General features: G+C 33.6%; 1 protein-coding gene across 50 annotated transcripts in view; it reads left to right on the top strand.

Annotated features, from left to right (window-relative positions):
• LOC127731938 (uncharacterized) overlaps positions 1-26,170 on the top strand; it is a 122,598-nt gene that overhangs the window by 14,872 nt on the left and 81,556 nt on the right. The window contains exons 2-11 of one of the 50 annotated variants that reach the window (XM_052240822.1): positions 5,100-5,155; positions 7,267-8,228; positions 9,644-9,688; positions 9,737-9,830; positions 9,926-11,316; positions 13,670-14,787; positions 15,710-17,654; positions 21,708-21,790; positions 22,025-22,048; positions 23,804-23,887. The gene's annotated coding sequence lies outside the window, so the exon portion shown is untranslated. The other 49 variants (XM_052240847.1, XM_052240860.1, XM_052240832.1 and 46 more) reach the window with 49 other exon arrangements.

Here is a 26,170-nt window from a genome sequence, read left to right as displayed (position 1 = left end):
CCAGTAGAGATAGTCTGACTATTAACGTTAGAGTGACATGACCAGAATGACTCCCAGTAGAGATAGTCTGGCTATTAACATTAGAGTGTCATGACCAGAATGACTCCCAGTAGAGATAGTCTGACTATTAACATTTATAGAGTGACATGACCAGAATGACTCCCAGTAGAGATAGTCTGACTATTAACGTTAGAGTGACATGACCAGAATGACTCCCAGTAGAGATAGTCTGACTATTAACGTTAGAGTGACATGATCAGAATGACTCCCTGTAGAGATAGTCTGGCTATCAACATTAGAGTGACATGACCAGAATGACTCCCACTAGAGATAGTCTGACTTTTAACGTTAGAGTGACATGACACAAAATGACAGCCAGTAGATATAGTCTGACTAATAACATTTATAGAGTGACATGACCAGAATGACTCCCAGTAGATATAGTCTGGCTATTAACATTAAAGCGACATGACCAGAATGACTCCCAGTAGGAAAGTCTGGCTAATAACATTTATAGAGTGACATGACCAGAATGACTCCCAGTAGATATAGCCTGGCTATGAACATTAAAGCGACATGACCAGAATGACTCCCAGTAGAGATAGTCTGGCTATTAACGTTAGAGTGACATGACCAGAATGACTCCCAGTAGCATGAGTTGAGATAGCCTGGCTATTAATGTTAGAGTGACATGACCAGAATGACTCCCAGTAGAGATAGTCTGGCTATTAACGTTAGAGCGACATGACCAGAATGACTCCCAGTAGAGATAGTCTGGCTATTAATGTTAGAGTGACATGACCAGAATGACTCCCAGTAGAGATAGTGTGGCTATTAACGTTAGAGTGACATGACCAGAATGACTCCCAGTAAAGATAGTCTGGCTATTAACGTTAGAGCGACATGACCAGAATGACTCCCAGTAGAGATAGTCTGGCTATTAATGTTAGAGCGACATGACCAGAATGACTCCCAGTAGAGATAGTGTGGCTATTAACGTTAGAGAGACTTGATTAGAATGACTCCCAGTAGAGATAGTCTAGCTAATGTTAGAGCGACATGACCAGATTGACTCCCAGTAGAGATAGTCTGACTGTTAACGTTAGAGTGACATGACCAGAATGACTCCCAGTAGAGATAGTCTGACTGTTAACGTTAGAGTGACATGACCAGAATGACTCCCAGTAGAGATAGTCTGAATATTAAGGTAGAGTGACAAGACCAGAATAGGGGTTCAAAAAGTTTGGGGGGATTTTTTTCATATTTTTGTCGAGCCTGCGACTTTTGTCGCAGAAAGCTAGACATAGGGATAGTGATGCGGCGGCGGCGGCGTTAGCTAACTTCTTAAAAGCTTTATATTTTAGAAGCTAGAAGACCTGGATGCTTCATACTTTGTATATAGATGCCTTATGTTACGAAGTTTCCGTCTGTCATATGTCCATTGTCCTTGACCTCATTTTCATGGTTCAGTGACTACTTGAAAAAAAAGTCATAATTTTTTGTAATGTTAATTTCTTTCTTATTATGAGTAATAGGATAACTATATTTAGTATGTGCATACCTTGCAAGGTCCTCATGCCCGTCAGACAATTTTCATTTGACCTCAACCTCATATCATGGATCAGTGAACAAGGTTAAGTTTTCGTGGTCAAGTCCATATATCAGATACTATAAGCAGTAGGTCTTCTATATTTGGTATATGGAATGATTGAAAGGTGTACATGTCCAACTGGCAGGTGTCATCTGACCTTGACCTCATTTTCATGGTTCAGTGGTCAAAGTTAAGTTTTTGAGTTTTGGTCTTTTTTTCTAATACTATATACAATAGGTCAACTATATTTAGTATGTACGTACCTTGCAAGGTCCTCATGCCCGTCAGACAATTTTCATTTGACCTCGACCTTATTTCATGGATCAGTGAACAAGGTTAAGTTTTCGTGGTCAAGTCCATATATCAGATACTATAAGCAGTAGGGCTACTATATTTGGTATATGGAATGATTGTAAGGTGTACATGTCCAACTGGTAGATGTCATCTGACCTTGACCTCATTTTCATGGTTCAGTGGTCAAAGTTAAGTTTTTGAGTTTTTGTCCTTTTTTCTAATTCTATATGCAATAGGTCAACTATATTTGGTGTATGGAAATATTTTATGATGGACATGTCAGTCTCGCAGGTTTTATTTGACCTTGACCTCATTTCCACGGTTCATTTCTCAGTGTTTAGTTTTTGTCGAGCCTGTGACTTTTGTCGCAGAAAGCTCGACATAGGGATAGCGATCCGGCGGCGGCGGCGTTAGCTAACTTCTTAAAAGCTTTATATTTTAGAAGATGGAAGACCTGGATGCTTCATACTTTGCATATGGATGCCTCATGTTACGAAGTTTCCGTCAGTCACATGTCCAATGTCCTTGACCTCATTTTCATGGTTCAGTGACTACTTGAAAAAAAAGTTCAGATTTTTTGTAATGTTAAATTCTCTCTTATTATAAGTAATAGGATAACTATATTTGGTATGTGCATACCTTGCAAGGTCCTCATGCCCGTCAGACAGTTTTCACTTGACCTCGACCTCATTTCATGGATCAGTGAACAAGGTTAAGTTTTCGTGGTCAAGTCCATATCTCAGATACTATAAGCAATAGGTCTAGTATATTCGGTGTATGGAAGGACTGTAAGGTGTACATGTCCAACTGGCAGGTGTCATCTGACCTTGACCTCATTTTCATGGTTCAGTGGTTATAGTTAAGTTTTTGTGTTTTGGTCTGTTTTTCTTATACTGTATGCAATAGGTCTACTATATTTGGTGTATGGAATGATTGTAAGGTGTACATGTCTAGCTGGCAGGTGTCATCTGACCTTGACCTCATTTTCATGGTTCAGTGGTCAAAGTTAAGTTTTTGAGTTTTGGTCTTTCTTTCTAATACTGCATGCAATAGGTCAGCTATATTTGGTGTATGGAATGATTGTAAGGTGTACATGTCTAGCTGGCAGGTGTCATCTTACCTTGACCTCATTTTCATGGTTCAGTGGTCAAAGTTAAGTTTTTGAGTTTTGGTCTTTTTTTCTAATACTATATGCAATAGTTCAACTATATTTGGTGTATGGAAGTATTTTATGATCTATATGCCAGTTACGCAGGTTTTATTTGACCTTGACCTCATTTTCAAGGTTCATTGCTCAGTGTTAAGTTTTTGTGTTTTCGTCTGTTTTTCTTAAACTATAAGCAATAGGTCAACTATATTTGTTGTATGGAAGAATTGTTAGCTGTACATGCCTGCCTAGCATGGTTCATCTGACCTTGACCTCATTTTCATGGTTCATTGGTCAATGTTTAGTTTACTTGGTTAATGTTAAGTTTATGTGACAGTTGTAATAAAGCTTTATATTTAGGACTATCAACATAATATCAATGATTAGTAAAGAAGGCGAGACATTTCAGCGTGTGCACTCTTGTTGTGTTTTGGTCTGTTTTTCTTCAACTATAAGCAATAGATCAACTATATTTGTTGTATGGAAGGATTGTAAGGTGTATATGTCTGTCTGGCAGGTATCATCTGACCTTGACCTCATTTTCATGGTTCATTGGTCAATATTTAGTTTTCTTGGTTAAGATTGTTTCTTAGAAACTATAAGCAATAGGTCAACTATGTTTGGTTTATTGAATGATTGTAAGGTGTACATGTATTTCTCGTTTGGTTTATCTGACCTTGACCTCATTTTCTTGGATCATGTTAAGTTTATGTGTTACTTGTAGTAAAGCTTTATATTTAGGACTATCAACATAAAATCAATGGTTAGTAAAGAAGGCGAGACATTTCAGTGTGTGCACTCTTGTTTTCCTAAAAAATTTTGAAATTACAAAATTTTTGAAAATTTTTTTAGGGGGATTTTCTTTTTTCTATCTTTTTTTTGGGGGTACATTCCTTTTTTATTCAAGATTTTTTAGAATTTCAAATTTTTGAAAATTTTTTATGGGCCATGTTTTGGTGGGATATTTTTTTTCCGAAAAAATTTTCCATTTTTACATTGGTTATTTCTGATTTATATATAAAAGCAACACATTTAGATTTTTTATTTTGGGCCCTGTTTTCAAATTAGTCCACATTAAGGTTTGAATTGTCCAAAATTAGACATTGTTTGATTAAAATTAAATTTTTGGTGTTTTTTCTATTTGCTGCATCTAACCACGTTGTTAGATTTTGGATATCAGACCATACTAGGTAAATTAAATGTCCCTTTTCAAAATTTTAAGATCGTTGACCACATTTATTTATTTCAGAAACCTATATTATGTCAAAAATTTGATCACAATCCAAATTCAGACAGTATCAAGCTTGATTATTGTCTGGCAGGTATCATCTGACCTTGACATTATTTTCATTGTTCATTGTCAATGTTAAGTTTCTTGTGTTTGGTCTGTTTTTCAATTATCGTAAGCAATAGGTCAACTATATTTGGTGTATGGAATGGTTGTAAGGTATATATGTTTGTCTGGCAGGTATTATCTGACCTTGACGTCATTTTCATGGTTCATTGGTATATGTTAAGTTTTGTGCTTTGGTCTGTTTTTCAAGTACTTTAAGAAATATTTCAACTATATTTGGCGTATGGAATGGTTTTAAGCTGTATATGTCTGTCTGGCAGGTATCATCTGACCTTGACCTCATTTTCATGTTTCATGGTCAATGATAAATTTTTTGTTTGTTTTGGTCTGTTTTTCAATTATCATAAACAATAGGTCAACTATATTTTGTGTATAAAAAATTGTAAGGTGTATATGTCTGTCTGACAGCATTTATCTGACCTGAGTTTCTGTGATGTTTTTTAGTTATGCCTTTATCTTTAGACATTCAACATAAAATCAGCGGTCTATAATTCAGGCGAGACATTTCAGCGTGTGCACTCTTGTTTTAATTTTTCCATGCTATTATGAATTATCCTAAAAACTCTTATACTGAGCGTTTTATGGAACTATGGAAAGTTTTAATAGACCCTTCTTTTTTCATTTATGACAATTATATACAAATTCAGAGAAAGTTTAACCAATATTTAGATAAATGTGATGTAAACTAAATTTGATCTATTTTATACTTTCAGTTTGAAGATCTATTTTTATTTATCTATTCAAGGACCAGTCAATTTTATTACTATAGGTAAGTGAACATAATCATGATAATAGTCAAATTGGATTGGAATGTTTAATAATTTGGTTTATCAAATAAACTACAATGTTTCATGTGAATATTAAAAGTCTAAAAGGGGAGATAATCAAGAACTAGCTGCATGGTTCATTCTAGTAAGTAGCATTACACCAGTCCAGTGCTTTTTAATTCTTTTTTTACAGGATTAACATTTTTCACTCTGCAACTTGTATACAAAAATAACATGAAGTAATTACATATTTAATTGCATTTAAGAGTAAAAAACTGATAAAACATTGCAATCATAAAAATTGGAATTGTATATAACGATAGAGTTGTTAACTAAGAAATCAGCTGAAAGATGGGAGACAGTGATCTCAATAAGGCAGTCAATGAGTCATGGACTCATGAATATCTGTCTGGACTCATCATTTTCAAAACAGATGAATCTAAAGATGCATAAGGATCATAAAATATTGTATCAACTAAGCATGCATATAATCATATCATTTTATAGCAAATGTTTAAAAATAATAAAATTTGATGTCATTTCCTTTCTCTATTTTATCATATAGACTAAAGCAATGATTATGTAGCAATGAAATTTATTTTCACTGTTGAAATCGCCAAGGTCATAAATGACAATTCCCTGGACTCCCCTTCAAGAGTCCTAAGTCAGAATCCTAGGAGGTCTATGTCAATCAGACAGCAACCAATCAATGATGATTCCCTGGACTTGCCTACAAAAGTCCTTAGTCAGAATCCTAGGTCTATGTCAATCAGACAGCAACCAATCAATGACGATTCCCTGGACTTGCCTTCAAAAGTCCTTAGTCAGAATCCTAGGAGGTCTATGTCAATCAGACAGCAACCAATCAATGACGATTCCCTGGACTTGTGTACAAAAGTCCTTAGTCAGAATCCTAGGAGGTCTATGTCAATCAGACAGCAACCAATCAATGACGATTCCCTGGACTTGCCTACAAAAGTCCTTAGTCAGAATCCTAGGAGGTCTATGTCAATCAGACAGCAACCAATCAATGACGATTCCCTGGACTTGCCTTCAAAAGTCCTTAGTCAGAATCCTAGGTCTATGTCAATCAGACAGCAACCAATCAATGACGATTCCCTGGACTTGCCTACAAAAGTCCTTAGTCAGAATCCTAGGAGGTCTATGTCAATCAGACAGCAACCAATCAATGACGATTCCCTGGACTTGCCTTCAAAAGTCCTTAGTCAGAATCCTAGGAGGTCTATGTCAATCAGACAGCAACCAATCAATGACGATTCCCTGGACTTGTGTACAAAAGTCCTTAGTCAGAATCCTAGGAGGTCTATGTCAATCAGACAGCAACCAATCAATGATGATTCCCTGGACTTGCCTACAAAAGTCCTTAGTCAGAATCCTAGGAGGTCTATGTCAATCAGACAGCAACCAATCAATGACGATTCCCTGGACTTGCCTACAAAAGTCCTTAGTCAGAATCCTAGGAGGTCAATGTCAATCAGACAGCAACCAATCAATGATGATTCCCTGGACTTGCCTACAAAAGTCCTTAGTCAGAATCCTAGGAGGTCTATGTCAATCAGACAGCAACCAATCAATGACGATTCCCTGGACTTGCCTTCAAAAGTCCTTAGTCAGAATCCTAGGAGGTCTATGTCAATCAGACAGCAACCAATCAATGACGATTCCCTGGACTTGTGTACAAAAGTCCTTAGTCAGAATCCTAGGAGGTCTATGTCAATCAGACAGCAACCAATCAATGATGATTCCCTGGACTTGCCTACAAAAGTCCTTAGTCAGAATCCTAGGAGGTCTATGTCAATCAGACAGCAACCAATCAATGACGATTCCCTGGACTTGCCTACAAAAGTCCTTAGTCAGAATCCTAGGAGGTCAATGTCAATCAGACAGCAACCAATCAATGATGATTCCCTGGACTTGCCTACAAAAGTCCTTAGTCAGAATCCTAGGAGGTCTGTATCAAACAGACAGCAACCTATCAATGAGAGATGTCAAAATGGTATTCATTGAGTCTTTATTACATGTTATTATTTCTACTTTAATACAAACATTTCTATTTCTAGATTGAACATCTATTATTGATATTTATTTATAGACCCTTGTCCAGTCAATGTGATCCTCGTCCAGTCAATGTGACCCTCGTCCAGTCAATGTGACTCTCGTCCAGTCAAGTTGTTATTATAGGTAAGTGTACATTATTTGTGAACTATATATATCCCTCTGATAAAACATTTATAATGGAAAATCCCTTTATTATCAGATTTAAAAAAAAAGGTTTATACTTGATTTAAAATCGGCATCCAATGAAATTGCTTAGGGCTTTTCCATGGGAGTGGCATTGACTTTCTTTCAAATTTGATGTGTGGTGGTTATTTTAGACAAAGCCTTAACAATTTTATTAAGTAATCAATTAAAATTTTATGCATTTCGGTGTTAATTAAAAAGTGCATTCCTATACCACCCCCCTTCTTTTCCCCCTGCTAAACAACATGGCCGACATGGCTCAAAATAGAATTTATGGGTAGAATGCAAGTTTTGTCTATTATCTTGAAAACTGCTATAGGTCGAGAAATTCTGACATGCAGAAATGTTCAGAATGTTTGTCTGGCAGGCTTTTCAGATCTTATTTTCATGGTTCATTGGTCAGAGTTAAGTTTTAGTGGTTTGGTCAGGTTCTCAGATACTATAAGCAATAGATCAGCTGTATTTTGGTTTATGGTATGCTTGTAAGGTAAACATGTTTGTCTATCCGCATGGTTTATACGAACGTTATCTTATTTTCATGGTTCATTTGTCAATGTTTATATTGCATGGTTATCATGGTTATATAAAAATAAGGAGATGTGGTATGATTGTCAACATGGTCAATGAGAACTATCCGCCAAATTAAAAAATAAGGAGATGTGGTATGATTTTACATATTTTACAAATCGGTGAAAATTATATAAATGCAAAGTTTTTAGTATTTGTTAGTTAGTATTATCATTGATATAAAAATAAGGAGATGTAGTATAATTGCAAATGAGACAACTATCCGCCAAAGTATAAAGAGAGGTGGTATGATTACCAATAAGAACTATCCGCCAAAGTAAAAATAAATAGATGTGGTATGATTGCCAGTGAGACAACTATTTTGCAAAGTAAAAATAAGGAGATGTGGTATACTAGTAATTGCCAATGAGACAACTATCTTCCAAAGTAAAAATAAGGAGATGTGGTATGATTGCCAATGAGAACTATCCGCCAAAGTAAAAATAGGAAGATCTACTGTAGTAAAAATAAGGATATGTGGTATAATTACCTATGCGACAACTATCTTCCAAAGTAAAAATAAGGAGATGTGGTATGATTGCCAATGAGAACTATCCGCCAAAGTAAAAATAAGAAGATATACTGTAGTAAAAATAAGGAGATGTGGTATAATCACCTATGAGACAACTATCTTCCAAAGTAAAAATAAGGAGATGTGGTATGTTGCCAATGAGACAACTATCCGCCAAAGTAAAAATAAGGAGATGTGGTATACTAGTAATTGCCAATGAGACAACTATCTTCCAAAGTAAAAATAAGGAGATGTGGTATGATTGCCAATGAGAACTATCCGCCAAAGTAAAAATAAGAAGATCTACCGTAGTAAAAATAAGGAGATGTGGTATAATTACCTATGAGACAACTATCTTCCAAAGTAAAAAAAAGGAGATGTGGTATGATTTTACATATTTTACAAATCTGTGAAAATTATATAAATGCAATGTTTTTAGCAGTCAGAGCTCAGACATAAATAAGTCTAAATCTGCTTTTGACTCATTGAGGTCTAAATTTGAAGGTTTCAAGATTTATCTCCCTTTAATTTAAGACAAATTAGGACTTCAATAAGTCAATTAGTGTTTAAGCAAGAAATTTTTGACAAGTATTAAAAAGTTGCAAATATTGACTCCTACAAGTCAATAAGTAACCAAAATTGGTAAACTTCAAGACCCAAGCATATTTATAAAAAGGTCATGCATCTACTTGAAATTATGACAACTTTGAAAGACAATGCTTTGTCTTCTAAGGAAAAATATGCATGAGAGCCTAAAAAAACGGAGATAATGTTTATAAACTTTACAATGCAACCATCTGTAATCACACAAAATGAGGAAAATAATCTATGTTAAGTAAAAATGTTCAATTAGATAATTAATTATAGATAGCTCAGGTCCTTGTGAACTCTCAGACAGGCTTAGGATGTCATAGGTGGTGCAGTTTGGCTACCGATTAAAATTAAGTCTTTTCATAAACATAAATAGACCTAAACAAGTCTGTCAATTTCTGAATTAAATAAGTCTGAAAATGAAAGTTCATTTTTATAATAAATATATTTTTTGACTTATGCAAGTCAAAAACAAAAATCAACTTGTTTATGTCGGAGCTCTGACTGTTTAGTATTTGTTAGTTGGTATTATTATTGATATAAAAATAAGGAGATGTAGGTATGATTGCAAATGAGACAACTATCCGCCAAAGTATAAAGAGAGGTGGTATGATTGCCAATGAGACAACTATCCACCAAAGTATAAAGAGAGGTGGTATGATTGCCAATGAGAACTATCCGCCAAAGTATAAAGAGAGGTGGTATGATTGCCAATGAGACAACTATCCACCAAAGTATAAAGAGAGGTGGTATATTGCCAATGAGACAACTATCCGCCAAAGTATAAAGAGATGTGGTATGATTGCCAATGAGACAACTATCCGCCAAAGTATAAAGAGAGGTGGTATGATTGCCAATGAGAACTATCCGCCAAAGTATAAAGAGAGGTGGTATGATTGCCAATGAGACAACTATCCACCAAAGTATAAAGAGAGGTGGTATGATTGCCAATGAGACAACTATCCACCAAAGTATAAAGAGAGGTGGTATGATTGCCAATGAGACAACTATCCGCCAAAGTATAAAGAGAGGTGGTATGATTGCCAATGAGACAACTATCCGCCAAAGTATAAAGAGAGGTGGTATGATTGCCAATGAGAACTATCCGCCAAAGTAAAAATAAATAGATGTGGTATGATTGCCAGTGAGACAACTATTTTGCAAAGTAAAAATAAGGTGATGTGGTATGATTGCCAATAAGAATTATCTGCCAAAGTAAAAATAAAGAGATGTGGTATGATTGCCAATGAGACAACTATCCGCCAATGGAAAAAAAAGGAGGTGTGGTATGATTGCCAATGAGACAACTATCTTCCAAAATAAAAATAAGGAGATGTGGTTTGGTTGCCAATGAGAACTATCCGCCAAAGTAAAATAAGAAGATCTGCTATAGTAAAAATAAGGAGATGTGGTGTATTTGCCAATGAGACAACAATCTTCCAAAGTAAAAATAAGGAGATGTGATATGATTGCCAATAAGAACAATTCACCAGAGTAAAAATGAGGAGATGTGGTATGTTGCCAATGAGACAACTATCCGCCAAAGTAAAAATAAGGAGATGTGGTATACTAGTAATTGCCAATGAGACAACTATCTTCCAAAGTAAAAATAAGGAGATGTGGTATGATTGCCAATGAGAACTATCCGCCAAAGTAAAAATAGGAAGATCTACTGTAGTAAAAATAAGGATATGTGGTATAATTACCTATGCGACAACTATCTTCCAAAGTAAAAATAAGGAGATGTGGTATGATTGCCAATGAGAACTATCCGCCAAAGTAAAAATAAGAAGATATACTGTAGTAAAAATAAGGAGATGTGGTATAATTACCTATGAGACAACTATCTTCCAAAGTAAAAATAAGGAGATGTGGTATGTTGCCAATGAGACAACTATCCGCCAAAGTAAAAATAAGGAGATGTGGTATACTAGTAATTGCCAATGAGACAACTATCTTCCAAAGTAAAAATAAGGAGATGTGGTATGATTGCCAATGAGAACTATCCGCCAAAGTAAAAATAGGAAGATCTACTGTAGTAAAAATAAGGATATGTGGTATAATTACCTATGCGACAACTATCTTCCAAAGTAAAAATAAGGAGATGTGGTATGATTGCCAATGAGAACTATCCGCCAAAGTAAAAATAAGAAGATATACTGTAGTAAAAATAAGGAGATGTGGTATAATTACCTATGAGACAACTATCTTCCAAAGTAAAAATAAGGAGATGTGGTATGTTGCCAATGAGACAACTATCCGCCAAAGTAAAAATAAGGAGATGTGGTATACTAGTAATTGCCAATGAGACAACTATCTTCCAAAGTAAAAATAAGGAGATGTGGTATGATTGCCAATGAGAACTATCCGCCAAAGTAAAAATAAGAAGATCTACCGTAGTAAAAATAAGGAGATGTGGTATAATTACCTATGAGACAACTATCTTCCAAAGTAAAAAAAAGGAGATGTGGTATGATTTTACATATTTTACAAATCTTGTGAAAATTATATAAATGCAATGTTTTTAGCAGTCAGAGCTCAGACATAAATAAGTCTAAATCTGCTTTTGACTCATTGAGGTCTAAATTTGAAGGTTTCAAGATTTATCTCCCTTTAATTTAAGACAAATTATGACTTCAATAAGTCAATTAGTGTTTAAGCAAGAAATTTTTGACAAGTATTAAAAAGTTGCAAATATTGACTCCTACAAGTCAATAAGTAACCAAAATTGGTAAACTTCAAGACCCAAGCATATTTATAAAAAGGTCATGCATCTACTTGAAATTATGACAACTTTGAAAGACAATGCTTTGTCTTCTAAGGAAAAATATGCATGAGAGCCTAAAAAAACGGAGATATTGTTTATAAACTTTACAATGCAACCATCTGTAATCACACAAAATGAGGAAAATAATCTATGTTAAGTAAAAATGTTCAATTAGATAATTAATTATAGATAGCTCAGGTCCTTGTGAACTCTAAGACAGGCTTAGGATGTCATAGGTGGTGCAGTTTGGCTACCGATTAAAATTAAGTCTTTTCATAAACATAAATAGACCTAAACAAGTCTGTCAATTTCTGACTTAAATAAGTCTGAAAATGAAAGTTCATTTTTGTCGAGCCTGCGACTTTTGTCGCAGAAAGCTCGACATAGGGATAGCGATCCGGCGGCGGCGGCGGCGGCGGCTACGGCGGCGGCGGCGGCGTTAGCTAACTTCTTAAAAGCTTTATATTTTAGAAGATGGAAGACCTGGATGCTTCATACTTTGTATATGGATGCCTCATGTTACGAAGTTTCCGTCAGTCACATGTCCAATGTCCTTGACCTCATTTTCATGGTTCAGTGACTACTTGAAAAAAAAGTTCAGATTTTTTGTAATGTTAAATTCTCTCTTATTATAAGTAATAGGATAAGTATATTTGGTTTGTGCGTACCTTGCAAGGTCCTCATGCCCGTCAGACAGTTTTCACTTGACCTCGACCTCATTTCATGGATCAGTGAACAAGGTTAAGTTTTCGTGGTCAAGTCCATATCTCAGATACTATAAGCAATAGGTCTAGTATATTCGGTGTATGGAAGGACTGTAAGGTGTACATGTCCAACTGGCAGGTGTCATCTGACCTTGACCTCATTTTCATGGTTCAGTGGTTATAGTTAAGTTTTTGTGTTTTGGTCTGTTTTTCTTATACTGTATGCAATAGGTCTACTATATTTGGTGTATGGAATGATTGTAAGGTGTACATGTCTAGCTGGCAGGTGTCATCTGACCTTGACCTCATTTTCATGGTTCAGTGGTCAAAGTTAAGTTTTTGAGTTTTGGTCTTTTTTTCTAATACTTCATGCAATAGGTCAGCTATATTTGGTGTATGGAATGATTGTAAGGTGTACATGTCTAGCTGGCAGGTGTCATCTTACCTTGACCTCATTTTCATGGTTCAGTGGTCAAAGTTAAGTTTTTGAGTTTTGGTCTTTTTTTCTAATACTATATGCAATAGTTCAACTATATTTGGTGTATGGAAATATTTTATGATCTATATGTCAGTCACGCAGGTTTTATTTGACCTTGACCTCATTTTCAAGGTTCATTGCTCAGTGTTAAGTTTTTGTGTTTTGGTCTGTTTTTCTTAAACTATAAGCAATAGGTCAACTATATTTGTTGTATGGAAGAATTGTTAGCTGTACATGCCTGCCTAGCATGGTTCATCTGACCTTGACCTCATTTTCATGGTTCATTGGTCAATGTTTAGTTTACTTGGTTAATGTTAAGTTTATGTGACAGTTGTAATAAAGCTTTATATTTAGGACTATCAACATAATATCAATGATTAGTAAAGAAGGCGAGACATTTCAGCGTGTGCACTCTTGTTATAATAAATACATTTTTTGACTTATGCAAGTCAAAAACAAAAATCAACTTGTTTATGTCGGAGCTCTGACTGTTTAGTATTTGTTAGTTGGTATTATTATTGATATAAAAATAAGGAGATGTAGGTATGATTGCAAATGAGACAACTATCCGCCAAAGTATAAAGAGAGGTGGTATGATTGCCAATGAGACAACTATCCACCAAAGTATAAAGAGAGGTGGTATGATTGCCAATGAGAACTATCCGCCAAAGTATAAAGAGAGGTGGTATGATTGCCAATGAGACAACTATCCACCAAAGTATAAAGAGAGGTGGTATGATTGCCAATGAGACAACTATCCGCCAAAGTATAAAGAGAGGTGGTATGATTGCCAATGAGACAACTATCCGCCAAAGTATAAAGAGAGGTGGTATGATTGCCAATGAGAACTATCCGCCAAAGTAAAAATAAATAGATGTGGTATGATTGCCAGTGAGACAACTATTTTGCAAAGTAAAAATAAGGAGATGTGGTATGATTGCCAATAAGAATTATCTGCCAAAGTAAAAATAAAGAGATGTGGTATGATTGCCAATGAGACAACTATCCGCCAATGGAAAAAAAAGGAGGTGTGGTATGATTGCCAATGAGACAACTATCTTCCAAAGTAAAAATAAGAAGATCTGCTATAGGAAAAATAAGGAGATGTGGTGTATTTGCCAATGAGACAACAATCTTCCAAAGTAAAAATAAGGAGATGTGATATGATTGCCAATGAGAACAATTCACCAGAGTAAAAATAAGGAGATGTGGTATGTTGCCAATGAGACAACTATCCGCCAAAGTAAAATTAAGGAGATGTGGTATACTAGTAATTGCCAATGAGACAACTATCTTCCAAAGTAAAAATAAGGAGATGTGGTATGATTGCCAATGAGAACTATCCGCGAAAGTAAAAATAAGAAGATCTACTGTAGTAAAAATAAGGAGATGTGGTATAATTACCTATGAGACAACTATCTTCCAAAGTAAAAATAAGGAGATGTGGTATGATTGCCAATGAGAACTATCCGCCAAAGTCAAAATAAGAAGATATACTGTAGTAAAAATAAGGAGATGTGGTATAATTACCTATGAGACAACTATCTTCCAAAGTAAAAATAAGGAGATGTGGTATGATTGTCAACATGGTCAATGAGAACTATCCGCCAAATTAAAAATAATGAGATGTGGTATGATTGCCAATGAGAACTATCCGCCAAAGTAAAAATAAGAAGATCTACCGTAGTAAAAATAAGGAGATGTGGTATAATTACCTATGAGACAACTATCTTCCAAAGTAAAAATAAGGAGATGTGGTATGATTGTCAACATGGTCAATGAGAACTATCCGCCAAATTAAAAATAAGGAGATGTTGTATGATTTTACATATTTTACAAATCTGTGAAAATTGTATAAATGCAATGTTTTTAGCAGTCAGAGCTCAGACATAAATAAGTCTAAATCTGCTTTTGACTCATTGAGGTCTAAATTTGAAGGTTTCAAGATTTATCTCCCTTTAATTTAAGACAAATTATGACTTCAATAAGTCAATTAGTGTTTAAGCAAGAAATATTTGACAAGTATTAAAAAGTTGCAAATATTGACTCCTACAAGTCAATAAGTTACCAAAATTGGTAAACTTCAAGACCCAAGCATATTTATAAAAAGGTCATGCATCTACTTGAAATTATGACAACTTTGAAAGACAATGCTTTGTCTTCTAAGGAAAAATATGCATGAGAGCCTAAAAAAACGGAGATATGTTTATAAACTTTACAATACAACCATCTGTAATCACACAAAATGAGGAAAATAATCTATGTTAAGTAAAAAAGTTCAATTAGATAATTAATTATGGATAGCTCAGGTCCTTGTGAACTCTCAGACAGGCTTAGGATGTCATAGGTGGTGCAGTTTGGCTACCGATTAAAATTAAGTCTTTTCATAAACATAAATAGACCTAAACAAGTCTGTCATTTTCTGACTTAAATAAGTCTGAAAATGAAAGTTCATTTTTATAATAAATACATTTTTTGACTTATGCAAGTCAAAAACAAAAATCAACTTGTTTATGTCGGAGCTCTGACTGTTTAGTATTTGTTAGTTGGTATTATCATTGATATAAAAATAAGGAGATGTAGGTATGATTGCAAATGAAACAACTATCCCCCAAAGTATAAAGAGAGGTGGTATGATTGCCAATGAGACAACTATCCACCAAAGTATAAAGAGAGGTGGTATGATTGCCAATGAGAACTATCCGCCAAAGTAAAGATAAATAGATGTGGTATGATTGCCAGTGAGGCAACTATTTTGCAAAGTAAAAATAAGGAGATGTGGTATGATTGCCAATAAGAATTATCTGCCAAAGTAAAAATAAAGAGATGTGGTATGATTGCCAATGAGACAACTATCCGCCAAAGGAAAAAAAAGGAGGAGTGGTATGATTGCCAATGAGAACTATCCGCCAGAGTAAAAATAAGGAGATGTGGTATGATTGCCAATGAGACAACTATCTCTTCTACGCGTTTCCAGGGAAACTCAATTTGCGACAGTAAAACTAAGGAGATGTGGTTTGATTGCCAATGAGAACTATCCACCAAAGTAAAAATAAGGAGATGTGGTATGATAGCCAATGAGACAACTATCGGCCAAAGTAAAAATAAAAGAGATGTGTGGTATGATTGCCAATGAGACAACTATCAGCCAAAGTAAAAATAAGGAGGTGTGGTATGATTGCCAATGAGAACTATCGGCCAAAGTAAAAATAAGGAGATGTGGTATGATTGCCAATGAGACAACGATCTCCGCTACGCGTTTCCAGGAAACTCAATTTGCGACAGTAAAACTACCAATGGACGTCTGCACAGCTTCAAATACAATACAGTTATCTCTAATCTAATCTATCTAAAATATATATATATAAATTAGTTTTGTCAAAGTAAACAGTTTTGTCTAACCGGTTAGTCGGATAATCTTTCGACCGATTATCCTGTTAACCTGTAGTAATGTTGATTGATAAAATCTTTGTCTACAGTAAACTTAAAATATAAAAATAATAAGATGTGGTTTGATTGCCAATGAGACAACTCTCCACCAGAGACCAAATGACATAGAAGTTAACAAAACTATATGTCACCGTACGGCTTATGACAATGAGCAAAACTCACACCGCATAGTCAGCTATAAAAAGCCCCGAAATGAAAAATGTAAAACAATTCAAACGAAAAGACTAACAAAGGAACAGGGAGATAACACACAAACATTGATATGTTTATAAGAAGCAGGGAGATAACACAAACATAGATATGTTTATACAAGGGGACAACACACAATCATTGATATGTTTATAAGAAACAGGGAGATAACACAAACATTGATATGTTTATAAGAAACGGAGATAAAACAAACATTGATATGTTTATACAGGGAGATAACACAAACATTGATGTGTTTTAACAGGGAGATAACACACAAACATTGATATGTTTATAAGAAACAGGGAGATAACACACAAACATTGATATGTTTATAAGGAACAGGGAGATAACACACAAACATTGATATGTTTATAAGGAACAGGGAGATAACACACAAACATTGATATGTTTATAAGAAACAGGGAGATAACACAAACATTGATATGTTTATAAGAAACAGGGAGATAACACAAACATTGATATGTTTAAAGCGGGAGATAACCCACAAACATTGATATGTTTATACAGAGAGATAACACACAAACATTGATATGTTTATAAGAAACAGGGAGATAACACAAACATTGATATGTTTTTACAGGGAGATAACACAAACATTGATATGTTTATAGCGGGAGATAGCCACAAACATTGATATATTTATACAGAGAGATAACACACAAACATTGATATGTTTATAAGAAACAGGGAGATAACACAAACATTGATATGTTTATAGCGGGAGATAACCCACAAACATTGATGTGTTTATAAAAAACAGGGAGATAACACAAACATTGATATGTTTATAAGAAACTTTCGTAACAGTTAACTATAAAAAGAAGTACCAATGAAGTATTTTTATGTGATACATATATATTTTATCAGGCTTAAACAAGTAAATATGATTCATAGTTATTTTTCACAGACACTTTAGATGACGACACAACCTTACTTATAAATTGGGCTGACCTCAGAGGTACATTCATCAGTATTTAATTAGTATGTATCGTATAATATGTTTTTGTCTCGACTTGACGGAGACAAAAAGCGAGACATAGGTATGCTGTTGTCGGCGTCGGCGGTGTCAACAATGTATTAGTTTGTGATTAGGTCTAGTTTATGGTGAACCATAAGTGGTAGTGCAATGATATTTGGTATGCAGTTGTATTAGCATTGGCACATTTCATTACCATGGAGATTATTTGGCTCTGCCCCCTCAGTCATGGTCTATTGACTTTAAAACTTTTGCTTAATTTACATGTAGTAGTTTGTGATTAGATCATTTTAAGGGGAACCACTAGTGGTAGGTCAATGATATTTGGTATGCAGTTGTATTAGCATTGGCACATCTCATTTCCATGGAGATTATCTGGCTCCGCCCCCTTAGTCATGGTCTATTGACTTTGAAACTTTTGCTTAGTTTACATGTATTATTTTATGATTAGATCAGTTTAAGATGAACTGCTAATGTTAAATCAATGATATTTGGTATGCAAATTTATTGGCATTTGCAAGTATCGTATCCATGGAGATTATATAGCCCCACCCCCTCATCATGGTTCATTGACTTTGAGACTTTTACATAGTTTGCAAGTTAATGTTTGTGTTTAGGTTAGTTTAAAGGGAACAACTTATAATAAGTCAATGGTATTTGGTATGCATTTATATTAGCATTGGCACATCTCATTTCCATGGAGATTATTTTAACCATGTACCTTCAGTCATGGTTCATCGACGAATATTTGCATAACTTACATGTTAAAGTATTGCTATTTTAATTTCAACATTTGCATTATCAAAATTACAAAAAGGCGAGACATATCTCTGTGATAACAGATTATTTAAGGTTACATAAAAAAAAAAATCAATTCATAAAAACCACCTCGTTGATCTGTATGGTGTTGTAGTATTGTGTTCACCATTAGTGTGGGAGGTGGTGGGTTTGAACCCTGGACATCTATACCAAAGACTTGAAAATTAATATTTGCTGCTTCTCCAAAATGAGGTAAATCAATACAGACTGTAAGCAGTTTTCACATCTGCCATGCAGTCACTTCCTGTTTGCCGATAGTTTGAAATTATACAACACTCATTGTACAATGAAAATTTCTTTGAACTTTTCTTTGCTTCTATGGAAGGGAATGATTTTATATTTGATGAACAGCTTGATAATTTTGAGTTGTAGCGTGTTAGCAATTTTTGTTTCGGCTGTGCAGCTTCTTCCTGTTTGCCAGTAGTTTGAAATTTTACAACACTCATTGTACAAAGATAATTTTCATGAAAGTTTCTTGGCTCTTATGATTTTATGGAATGATCATTAATGCTTCAGTAAATATGTTACTCAATCAATTGCATGCAGCGACACAGGTCTATTTGTCTTGTTTGAAGTTATGGTCCCACAGCATAGGCTAGTGCCATTTTTGAAAAGAGCTTTTAGTTAAGGACTAAGCAACAAACTAAAATATAGGAATATAATTCACCATTACAATATAATGTATAACCATTACAATATAACACACCATTACATTATAATGTATAACCATTACAATATAACACACCATTACATTATAATGTATAACTATTACAATATAACACACCATTACATTATATTGTATAACCATTACAATATAACACACCATTACAATATAATGTATAACCATTACAATATAACACACCATTACAATATAATGTATAACTATTACAGTAGAACACACCATTACATTATAATGTATAACCATTACAGTAGAACACACCATTACATTATAATGTATAACCATTACAATAGAACACACCATTACATTATAATGTATAACCATTACAGTATAACACACCATTACATTATAATGTATAACCATTACAATATAACACACCATTACATTATAATGTATAACCATTACAATATAACACACCATTACAATATAATGTATAACCATTACAATATAACACGCCATCACAATATAACACACCATTGCATTATAATGTATAACCATTACAGTATAACACACCATTACATTATAATGTATATCCATTACAATATAACACATCATAACATTATAATGTATAACCATTACAATATAACACACCATTACATTATAATGTATAACCATTACAATATAACACACCATTACATTATTCTTACTTTACTTTTCATAGTTTTAAATTAGTGTGGGCCCAACGGTCAGGGACCTTTCATTTCTGTGAGAGAATCTTTGAATTTTGGAAAACAAAGGTCCATGGCCTACAGTCCGTTACGTTAGTACTTATTTCAGGACCATTGAATTTCTTGAGGAGGGCTTTTCTCTTGAAAATTGAAATGGTCCAGGACTTAACATATTTTTAAGCAAATTGTAAAACTTACTAATAGAAAGAATTTCAAGCTTCAATCCTGTAAGTACATTAAGTATGTTAAGAGGGAGAGGGGTATCTGTGATCATTAGATAATTTTATTGTATAAAAATTAGGAGGTGTGGTATGATAAACAATGATACAATTATTCCTAGACCATAGGACAAAGATATAAACAATGACAGGTTATCCAACAGCCTTCAACAATAAGAAAAACCAATACCATATAATCATAAGGAAGTGTGGTTAGATAAACAATGATACAATTATTTTTAGACCATAGGGCAAAGATATAAACAATGACAGGTCGTCCAACAGCCTTCACCTTCAACAATGAGCAAAACCCATACCATATAACCATAAGGAAGTGTGGTTAGATTAACAACGGGAAGGATTGTGCCTGATATTCATATGATGAAGACATAATCTTTCAATCAGTTTAATTGAAGTCTGGAGCTGGCATGTCAGTTAACTGCTAGTAGTCTGTTGTTATTTATGTATTATTGTCATTTTGTTTATTTTCTTTGGTTACATCTTCTGACATCAGACTCGGACTTCTCTTGAACTGAATTTTAATGTGCGTATTGTTATGCGTTTACTTTTCTACATTGGCTAGAGGTATAGGGGGAGGGTTGAGATCTCATAAACATGTTTAACCCCGCCGCATTTTTGCGCCTGTCCTAAGTCAGGAGCCTCTAGCCTTTGTCAGTCTTGTATTATTTTTAATTTTAGTTTCTTGTGTACAATTTGGAGTTTAGTATGGCGTTCATTATCACTGAACTAGTATATATATTTGTTTAGGGGCCAGCTGAAGGACGCCTCCGGGTGCGGGAATTTCTCGCTGCATTGAAGACCTGTTGGTGACCTTCTGCTGTTGTCTGTTCTATGGTCGGGTTGTTGTCTCTTTGACACATTCCCCATTTCCATTCTCAATTTTAATGATACAATTATTTTTAGACCAAAGGACAAAGATATAAACAATTACAGGTCGTCCAACAGCCTTCAACAAGGAGCAAAACCCATACCATATGATAATTAGGAGAGGTGGTATGATTAACAATGATACAATTATTCCTAGACCATAGGACAAAGATATAAACAATTACAGGCCGTCCAACAGCCTTCAACAATGAGCAAAACCCATGCCATATGATAATAAGGAGGTGTGGTATGATTAACAATGATACCATTATTCCTAGACCATAGGACAAAGATATAAACAATTACAGGTCGTCCAACAGCCTTCAACAATGAGCAAAACCCATACCATATGATAATAAGGAGGTGTGGTATGATTAACAATGATACAACTATTCCTAGACCATAGGACAACGTTATAAACAATTACAGGTCGTCCAACAGCCTTCAACAATGAGCAAAACCCATACCATATAATCATCTATAAATAGCCTTGGAATGATAAAATGTGAAACATTTCAAAAGAAAAAATCCACAGCCGAAAAAAACAATGAAGGAAAAACAAATATGGTACACAACTAACTACATCCACTATGTTATAGGTCCTGTCTGTGGACAGGCACATAAAGAATAAAAAAAACAATTGAATTTAATTTGACAGTTCTAGTTGATTATGGACAGTGTTTTAAGAAACTGTTACTTGATATTTGATATTGTTTTTCATGTGTGTCTAAAAGCTAGTAAATAAAACTTTTGAAATTCTTAGGTCTGGGAAAGTGCAATAGATGTTCTGGCGTTCGATGGAAAGAGTCACACCCTGCTTGTAGAATACATTTGTACCTCATTTAGGTATGTGATTAGATCTTAAAGGTTTTGAGTTCAGTTCATTAACTTCAAATAGTGCAGAAAAGTTGAGATAAAAGACTGTTTCAATGCTATTATTATTTGAATGAAATCTAAAAATATTAGGTCAGTATTTTACATCCAATAATGATCATGTATTTTTTATTGGCAGTAACTATAATACATGTACCTCAATGATAACTCAACATTATATATTGAATATAACTTTTCTATTTTTAGGATATAATGGAGGATTGGAATGAGGTAAAATTTACTTAATAGTCTCCTTGTCATGTGTGGTTTTGTTCCCCATTATTGTACAATTAGATACAAATATGTGTTAATTTCAGATAAAAACTAGTAGAATACTAGGTGAACTACAAAACTACTTATTCCAAGAACACAGATCAAACAAAAAATTCAAAACTGGGACAAAGCAGGGTGCACTCAAAACATTTGACAAACTTAGGTGTGGCTAATAACTAATAGCAGAGATCATCTCAATTGTGTTCTCGTCTACACATTACATGGGTGGCACTTGATCGTCTTACCTTCTACTCATTACATGGGTGACACTTACTCGTCTTTTCTACTCATAACACAGGTGACACTTACTTGTCTTATCTTCTACTCATTACGAGGGTGACACTAGATTGTCTTATCTTCTACTCATTACATGGGTGACACTTGATTGTCTTATCTTCTACTCATTACACAGGTGACACTTAATTGTCTTATCTTCTACTCATTACGAGGGTGACACTAGATTGTCTTATCTTCTACTCATTACATGGGTGACACTTGATCGTCTTAACATCTACTCATTACATGGGTGAAACTTGATTGTCTTATCTTCTACTCATTACACAGGTGATACTTAATTGTCTTATCTTCTACTCATTACTAGGGTGACACTTGATCATCTTATCTTCTACTCATAACACGGGTGACACTTACTTGTCTTATCGTCTTCTCATAAGACAGATGACACTTAATTAATTGTCTTATCTTGTACTCATTACACAGTTGACACTTGCACACATGCAGATCTCCTAGTAACTTTAATATATATCCTCTGAGGTTAGGGTGTCAATAACTTACACGGGAGTGCTATGCTTATTATCATACAATACTGAGTGGCAGTTTAGTTACACAAAAAGCATTTGAATCTGTATTGAGTAACTGATGACAAACAAAAATGCAATTTAAAGTTTTTTCAGTAAGAAATTTATCAAATATTTTTCAAATATGAGTGTATACTCTGTAAAGTTCTTTCCAGTAGTAGACAGTGTATTAATTATGAAGTACCTTCAGAACCCTTGTTTAAAATGTCAATTATGTAATTCATAAGTCTATAGTGTTATTAGAAAAAATATTGGACAATTTTACTAAATAAAAAAAATACAGAAGTTCTCTCCCCTTGCCATTGTTAAGTTCATGTGAGTTGAATAAGACATATCTATTTTATGGTATAAAGTGCCAACTGATTCAACACATCATTTTAATCCAAAATTTTTTGTTGTTGTTAGGTTACCGTCTCATTACTTTATTATAACCCACATCTACATTTATTCAGTCTACATACATTTATATAATTTTCTCTTTAAGTAAGTAAAGAGAGATTTCTACTATCTAATATAAAAAAGGATGAGAAAGTACCTAGGGGCAATTAAAGGACTAAGTGAATGAAAAACACAACTACATGTCTTAAAAAAGGACAGAAGTCAAAATGCAGAAAACACTTCACGAAAGAATAATCAAGGATATGCCAAATCTAGTCCATGATTCTATTAAAAAATATTTCTCAAAGGTTAACAACTTTTGTTTATCTTGATAATATAAAATGCATAAATTCCAACAATTAAATGCTATTTAAATATTTCCTCTCTGTCTGAATGTTTTATTAAGGAAGGATACTACTGATTTATGTAGTCATTGCTATACAGAAGAATATATAATTATTACCTAATTTAACAGTAAGGACATTCATTACAATCTATTTCTATGATTTACTTACAGAAACTTATTACAGCTGCTGAGACTGGAGATATAGAAGCCTTAAAATTAAGTCTACAGAATGATGCAAACATTGATTATCAAGATGTAAGTATAATAGTCACATTCAAAACTACTTTAATTTAATACTTCATAGAAAAATCATTTTAAGATACGTCGTCTTATGGTACATGTACAATAAGGATAACAAAACTACATGTTACTTTAAAATAAATCACAGTAAAACAGTATAAAACTACAAGTTAGTTCAAAATGAAGCACAATGAAACAGTATTAAACTACAAGTTAGTTCAAAATGAAGCACAGTAAAACAGTATTAAACTACAAGTTAGTTCAAAATAAAGCACAGTAAAACAGTATTAAACTACAAGTTAGTTCAAAATGAAGCACAGTAAAACAGTATTAAACTACAAGTTACTTCTAAATAAAGCACAGGATAACAGTATAAAACTAGAAGTTACTTCTAAATAAATCACAGTAAAACAGTATAAAACTACAAGTTACTTCTAAATGAAGCACAGTAAAACAGTAATAAACTACAAGTTACTTCTAAATAAAGCACAGTATAACAGTATGAAACTAAACATTACTTCAAAATGAAGCACAGTGAAACAGTATAAAACAACAAGTTACTTCAAAATAAAGCACAGTAAAACAGTATAAAACTACAAGTTACTTCTAAATGAAGCACAGTAAAACAGTAAAGAACTACAAGTTACTTCTAAATAAAGCACAATAAAACAGTATAAAACTACACCTTACTTCTAAATAAAGCACAGTAAAACAGTAGAGAACTACAAGTTACTTCTAAATAAAGCACAGTAAAACAGTATAAAACTAAACGTTACTTCAAAATGAAGCACAGTGAAACAGTATAAAACAACAAGTTACTTCAAAATAAAGCACAGTAAAACAGTATAAAACTACAAGTTACTTCCAAATAAAGAAATAAATCACAGTAAAACAGTATAAAACTACAAGTTAGTTCAAAATGAAGCACAATGAAACAGTATTAAACTACAAGTTAGTTCAAAATGAAGCACAGTAAAACAGTATTAAACTACAAGTTAGTTCAAAATAAAGCACAGTAAAACAGTATTAAACTACAAGTAAGTTCAAAATGAAGCACAGTAAAACAGTATTAAACTACAAGTTACTTCAAAATAAAGCACATTAAAACAGAATAAAACTACAAGTTACTTCTAAATAAAGCACAGGATAACAGTATGAAACTAAACATTACTTCAAAATGAAGCACAGTATAAATATTTATTAAAGCACAAATTACACCCACAAGAGGGCCAAAGGCATGACAATTACATGTAATAACAACAATATAATGATGACATTAAATGTATAAAACTACACCTTACTTCAAAATAAAGCACAGTAAAACAGTATAAAACAACAAGTTACTTCAAAATAAAGCACAGTAAAACAGTATAGAACTACAAGTTTCTTCAAAATAAAGCACAATAAAACAGTATAAAACTACACCTTACTTCTAAATAAAGCACAGTAAAACAGTAGAGAACTACAAGTTACTTCTAAATAAAGCACAGTAAAACAGTATAAAACTAAACGTTACTTCAAAATGAAGCACAGTGAAACAGTATAAAACAACAAGTTACTTCAAAATAAAGCACAGTGAAACAGTATAAAACAACAAGTTACTTCAAAATAAAGCACAGTATAACAGTATGAAACTAAACATTACTTCAAAATGAAGCACAGTATGACAGTATAAAACTAGAAGTTACTTCTAAATAAATCACAGTAAAACGGTATAAAACTACACCTTACTTCAAAATAAAGCACAGTGAAACAGTATAAAACTACAAGTTAGTTCAAAATGAAGCACAGTATAACAGTATGAAACTACAAGTTACTTCAAAATAAAGCACAGTAAAACAGTATAAAACTACAAGTTAGTTCAAAATAAAGCACAGTGAAACAGTAATAAACTACAAGTTACTTCAAAATAAAGAACATTTAAACAGAATAAAACTACATTTTAGTTCAAAATGAAGCACAATGAAACAGTATAAAACTACAAGTTACTTCAAAATAAAGCACAGTTAAACAGTATAAAACAACAAGTTACTTCAAAATAAAGCACAGTAAAACAGTATAAAACTACAAGTTACTTCAAAAAAAAGCACAGTGAAACAGTATAAAACTACAAGTTACTTCAAAATAAAGCACATTAAAACAGAATAAAACTACAAGTTACTTCAAAATAAAGCACAGGATAACAGTATGAAACTAAACATTACTTCAAAATGAAGCACAGTATAAATATTTATTAAAGCACAAATTACACCCACAAGAGGGCCAAAGGCATGACAATTACATGTAATAACAACAATA

This window comes from Mytilus californianus, unplaced genomic scaffold, assembly GCF_021869535.1.
Source record: "Mytilus californianus isolate M0D057914Y unplaced genomic scaffold, xbMytCali1.0.p SCAF_21, whole genome shotgun sequence".
NCBI classification, from domain to species: domain Eukaryota; kingdom Metazoa; phylum Mollusca; class Bivalvia; order Mytilida; family Mytilidae; genus Mytilus; species Mytilus californianus.
The sequence above is the reverse complement of the archived record's forward strand: the minus strand, read 5'-3'. Positions and strand labels throughout refer to the sequence as shown.